Source organism: Triticum dicoccoides, chromosome 6A (genome assembly GCF_002162155.2).
Source record: "Triticum dicoccoides isolate Atlit2015 ecotype Zavitan chromosome 6A, WEW_v2.0, whole genome shotgun sequence".
Classification (NCBI taxonomy): domain Eukaryota; kingdom Viridiplantae; phylum Streptophyta; class Magnoliopsida; order Poales; family Poaceae; genus Triticum; species Triticum dicoccoides.
The window spans coordinates 556,920,490-556,926,554 of NC_041390.1; the positions used below are offsets into that span (position 1 = coordinate 556,920,490).

At 44.5% G+C, this 6,065-nt stretch overlaps 1 long non-coding RNA gene across 2 annotated transcripts; it reads right to left on the reverse strand.

Annotated features, from left to right (window-relative positions):
- Window positions 1-490: 490 nt before the first annotated feature.
- On the reverse strand, window positions 491-4,635 carry LOC119317887. Of its 2 annotated transcripts, XR_005153828.1 has the most exons (6): window positions 4,209-4,635; window positions 3,963-4,106; window positions 3,119-3,243; window positions 2,303-2,454; window positions 1,508-1,587; window positions 491-1,314 (listed from the first exon to the last, which is right to left on the reverse strand). It is a non-coding gene; the product is annotated as an uncharacterized LOC119317887 (long non-coding RNA). The 2 variants fall into 2 exon arrangements; XR_005153827.1 differs by lacking the exons at window positions 491-1,314; window positions 1,508-1,587; window positions 2,303-2,454 and having other exon boundaries at window positions 2,732-3,243; window positions 4,209-4,619.
- Between the last annotated feature and the right edge of the window lie 1,430 nt (window positions 4,636-6,065).

Sequence of the window (6,065 nt, forward strand, 5' to 3'; positions counted from 1 at the left end):
GGGGTGGAAACCTAGGTGGGGGCGCAACCCCTCCCCTCCCCCTATATATACTTGAGGTATGGGGCTGCCCAACACATGTGATTTGCTCTCCCTGTTGGCGCAGCCCTACCTCTCTCCCTCCTCGTCTCTCGTAGTGCTTGGCGAAGCCCTACTGGAGTCCCGCCCTCCTCCACCACCACCACGTCGTCGTGCTGCTGCTGGATGGAGTCTTCCCCAACCTCTCCTTCTCCCCTTGCTGGATCAAGGTGTAGGAGATGTCACCGGGCTGTACGTGTGTTGAACACGGAGGTGCCGTCCGTTCGGCACTAGGATCATCGGTGATTTGGATCACGACGAGTACGACTCCATCAACCCCATTCACTTGAACGCTTCCGCTTAGCGATCTACAAGGGTATGTAGATGCACTCTCCTTCCCGTCGTTGCTAGATTACTCCATAGATTGATCTTGGTGATGCGTAGAAAATTTTGAATTTCTGCTACGTTCCCCAACACTAAGGAGGCTTGGTGAGACACTCTTCTCTTATTTTTGGATGTTTCTGGATAAGCAACACCTTTAAATACAAATAAAAAGGGTTCAGGGTTCATTGCATAGTGGGCTCAGATTGGCCTTTCCTCGGTCATATAACCTACCCCCGTCATCTCTTATCACCAGACCAATCTGTTAATACAGGGGAGCTGCCCTGGTTATCACTCAACAAGAATGACCATCCAAGGACAAAACAACAAGTATTACATGATCAAAAAGGATCCTAGAGACAAGAGGGAGGATTCAACTTGATACCCACACGTGCCTCGATTACTCAAAGGCATACATATTTCAGCCACGGTTAATCATCATCGCCCTAGCACGAACGTCATTGATCAATTTAGCAGATCCAGTAGCATAGCTATAGGACCAGAGCATCCACATGTAAACCAGAGCATCCACATGTAAACCAGAGTATCACATGAGCTCCTATGATAGCAACTAAACATGAACAGCAGCCTGCGAACCCTAGAATAGCATGGATCCACAACTACAGAGCTCAAGCAGGAACCGATGCATGAGTAGGGCATAGAGCATCAACCAGATGAGCACCACATCAATATAGCCACGACCATGTCCCAAAGAAGAGGAACAGGAGGAAGATGGAGCTCACCGAGGGAGTTTGTAGCCGAGGCAGTACTCAGTGGGTGCCGGGGTTGCGCCTCAACGCCGTCCAACCGGCGAGGAACCGCATCAGAGTTGCACCTTGCACCGTCCCGCCGATGAGCATGAACGGGCACCGAAGCGGCCAAGGACGCAAGGAGGTGATGTGTGCCACATCCAGGAGACTGAGCAGTGAGGGAAGGTGAGAAAGACATTATATTTGATGGGAAACGATTTTGGTCCTTAGTATAAGAAACTCCTAATTAATGTCAAACAATGAAATTCTTGGAAAAATGAATATGCTTATACAACGGGACATTTCTTCAGGAAAGCAGGCTCAAAATATAAACTCTTGCTGAGTGTTGTTTCCTCACATACCTCGGGTAATTCCTGGACGAAGAAACCAAAATCCAAGAGGGGAAGCATTAGTGCTTGAGGATGCAACCTGATACATATTCCTGCATAAGCGCACATAAACCCAGTACCAAACGTGTTATTATCATCACCACTTCTATGTAGAAAAACAAATGTAGCGTACAAAAAGAAATAATCTAGTTCGATAGAAGCGTCAGGACCGCGACGGTTTCAAGTGACTATTAAATAAATGGTTATCATAGTCTTAAATGTACTATTACTTCCATACAACTGAGAATCTAAATATTAGATAACAAGAACACAACATATACAGGTTTAACTCTTTCTCGAAATATTACATGGATTTATCAGTGGATGCTTTAGAACTCTCACGCCTTATTTTATTCTTAATAATAAATCCATTCAAGAAATATATTTTGTATTACTGATTCAATAGTTGTTGTACAGAAGCATATCTTACGCTGTTCTAAATCCATGTACCTCCATTTTAATCCAGCCACATTATTTCCTGTTCTTTGTAGCTGATCAACACTAATAGTTTATCCAGGCAAAAGAAAGATTGATATAACATTCGACACTCTAGATTCTCATTAACTATTCCAACAACAAATTTGACATCCATCATGGACAATCTATCTATTTTCAGAAACAGTGAGGACCAACTAAATCGATAGACGCACAGTGTGCAGATATTAGGTGTGCAGCAACAGAACTAAATATTTCAGTCAATAGTCAACATCGGTGATGGCTAATCGAAAATGAATTGTAAATGTCAGGGAAGGGGAAGGAGTTTGCAACCTAGTACTCCCATTGTCAGGGAGCAAGAATGTGTGGAGGCATTGGGGCTTCAATTATTCCTCTTTCATCTGCTCATGTGCCACCTCCGCCGCATCCCACAATACAGCTAGGCATGCGCAGAGGGTTCACACATCATCGCCTTGCCAGGAAACCTAGAGGCGACCAGGAGAGCAAAATTAGGAAATGGTAGAGCTTCAGATTCACATGGTGCCAGCAATCTGTCACCACAAAAAATTGTACAGAAGTAGAGGGGGTTGGATAATCTATGACACAAGGCACACATGAAAGAAACACCAGTTTTGGCACAAGTTTCAGGTAAGGAAGATACTTAGACAGTAAAAACAACTGATTAGAGTTATTTCCCAGTTCAGATAAAAAAGAAAGAACCAATGATTGTTTACATACATCAGAATTATGTCTCAGTTCAGATAAAAAAGAAATAGTCACCGCTTGTTTCAATATAGCAGAATTATAGCTGATACAAAAATTGAGTTATTTCCCTTAAACAAAGAAAGGCCCATGAAACACACACTTTGATAGCAAGAGTGCTATTTATTTATCTATGCAAGCCTACAGCAGAACCATAATCCAAACATATGTAAAGCTCCTGTAAATGTTAAGGCTTGACATTTTTCTAACCCAAAAAATACATCAAAACTAATCCATCTTGGTCTGGGCTAACAAGTTTAAATCCTAACTAATCAGGGTAATCATTGTCCCAGCAATCCAGAACTACAAAACCCAAAAGAAAACCTCAGTGATCATGAAAGGCATGAATGATTGGCAAAAAGGGACAGGAAAGAGAGAGATACACACATAGTGAGAGAGACATGAGATTCTCACTGTAGAACCACTATATTCTGTTACTGCAGCTCTAGCTTGCTGCTCAGCCAACAGACGCGACACTGAGCTCTCACTGCATCGATGACTCCGTTGCTTTGCTGCATGATAAAGTATATGTCAAATCAACCGAATCATAGCAATAATCCAACTCAGTGTGGGAATATACCTGCAGTTTTAGATAAGAATGAAGCAGCCAAATATTAGTGACAATCTACATGCATATGTTCTTGAAACACATAAACTGAACACAAAATCTAAGCCCGCCTCTCACAGAGTAACATGGGCTAGCTAACTCAAATTTAGAGCCGACGATGCTTAAGATCTAACCACAAAAAAGGAGGACTTGACCTGACTTGAACTATCTGCTAGGCAGCCGTTGTCTACCACCACCTCAAATAATGAAAATAAGCATGTTAATTGGCGATCTTGGAAGGTCGGGTTACTTCCAGTAACCACATCTCCATCATTTTTTTTGGTCTGGCCATGGCGTAGATCCGTCCATGTTGTACCTTTTCCATTTCCTTTTGAGTATTATATTTTGCCAGACAAAGCAAAGGCCATGCTTCACAGTAAAGCGCTAACAAAACAACAAAGACAAAGAAGAATCTCTTCTTTGGAACCTAGCCAGACCTGAAGATCTTTCTTTGACAGCAAGGTACCAACAAAACAACAAAGACCAAAAAAATATCTCCTTTGGGAATCTAGCAGTGGATCATGAATATTAAAAGATATTAAATTTTCCGTGCAGCAGGTAGCAACTAACATAGTATGCACTTGAACAACGCAGGCACATAGCAACATAGAAGTAAGGGGATACCTGTAGGCCACACTTTATATGATGCAGGGATAGGAATATATTTGATTCCAGGGAAGAGTCTTCAGGCAATATATGAGTCACATCTTCTTCTTCTTCCCCGCAGCTCTAGAGGACTGAAACTTTGCCCTTGGGATCCAGCTCCCCCTGCAAATGAACAGACAGACACACGTAATCGAATCTCGAGGGGATGAACAGATAATCTGAGAGAGAGACCGTGGAAACGAGGGAAGTGGAAAGGGCACTCACCGCTATCTTCTCACCGCGGATCAGAGCCGACTCAGCGCGGGTCGTCTTCTTCCCGAAGATGCACGAAGATGAGGAGGCCGAGGCGAGCTGGTAGCGACCGGATTTGGTGGAGAGGCACTCAGTGGGTGCCTCACGTCGCCCTGCGCCTCTACCCCCGCCGCTTCGGGCCGCAACCGTGCTCAACAACGCACCGCCGCGTCCGGGCTCGAGCTCAACCACGGCCGCCGCCGAACATGAGCAAACAAGGCGGTGCTTCCCGGAGGTGAAGGAGTCAGCGGGCCGGCGGCCAGCGGTGCGAGGGGGGCGGGGAAGAGAGAAAGAGCACGAGCTGTGGAAGGGGAAGGGGCGGCGGCGGCTCCAGCGGTGCGAGGGGGGGCGGGGAAGAGAGGAAGAGCACGAGCTCTGGAAGGGGAAGGGGCGGCGGCGGCTCCCGTCCGTGAACAGGAAGAGGGAGGATGAGGATTGGGGAGAAACCCTATGGGCATTGGGCTTTTATACCCCCACCACGCGAAATGACCGAAATGCCCTGGTGGGGGCATGGTATTTACATTTTGTTGCCATTACTATTCATTCCAGCAGTGATTGTCTCAGATCCAACAACCCAGCTTCCTCTAGATGTCGATCGGACGAACGAAAACGCATCAAAGAAAATGATCCAACGGCCGAGAGTCACTGATCTCTGAGGAGGCTTGTAGGAACATCCTTCTCTTATCTCTTGATTGCATGTTCGTTTTTTGTGTGTGAAAACCCTTGTAGGAGGGGCAATGGCTTCTTGCTATTGTCGGCGATCCTGTAATGCGTTTGTATGTCGACGAGGATCGACACAGACATGTCGAAGTTCATGAGTACCTCGGAGTCATCGGAGGTGTCTCTTGTAGTGAAGGTATACCACCGGTTCATGAGGAACTCGGGTAGCCTGACGTAATCCTCGCTGGCTCTGCAAAAGTGGTAGAGCAAGACGTGGTCGCGCATGCACCACTCTGCGTCACTACGAGGCACCATGGGTTGGGCCCATCGATTCGCCTCGCTCACTGTATGGTTTGTCTGGCCTGGTTTTCCCCTGACGCCAAGGCTAAAGGAAAACATGGCTGAAATTTTGATAGATTTAAATCATAATATTTTTTAATAATCGTTCCCAAATTCAAAAAAGTAGAGAAACTAAAACAATATTCATGGATGAAAAGAATTATACATGAATTTTAAGAAATGAACACATTTTTTTAAATATGGTTCTAAAAAATATCCATAAATTCAAAAAATGTTCGTGAATTGGAAAATAAAATTCATGAATTCAAAAAATGTTCATGACTTTTAATAATATCCATGAATTAAAAAATGTATGTGAATTCAAAAAATATTCATGGTTGAATAGCCATGAAAATTAAAAAAAACATTCACAAACAATTTTTTTCATGCATTTGAAAAAATATTAGAAGTTTAGAAAGTATATGAAAATTCTTAAGAAGTGTGTATGCTCCTCTTCTATGGCCGGAAGGAGACACTCCCTCGTGCCATAGATACATATGCACATGCTATAGCTTGTGTAAGTGTTTCTGGCCGCATATGCAATGTGCTCTGGGTAGAGAGGCCGCCCCCATTTCATATTAAGGTATTGCATGTTCGTTTATTTTTTGTGTGAAAACCCTTGTAGGTGGGGCAATGGCTTCTTGCTATTGTCGGCGATCCTATAATGCGTTTGTATGTCGACGAGGATCGACACAGACATGTCGAAGTTCATGAGTACCTCGGAGTCATCGGAGGTGTCTATTGTAGTGAAGGTATACCACCGATTTATGAGGAACTCGGGTAGCCTGACGTAATCCTTGCTGGCTCTGCAAAAGTGGTAGAGCAGGAAGT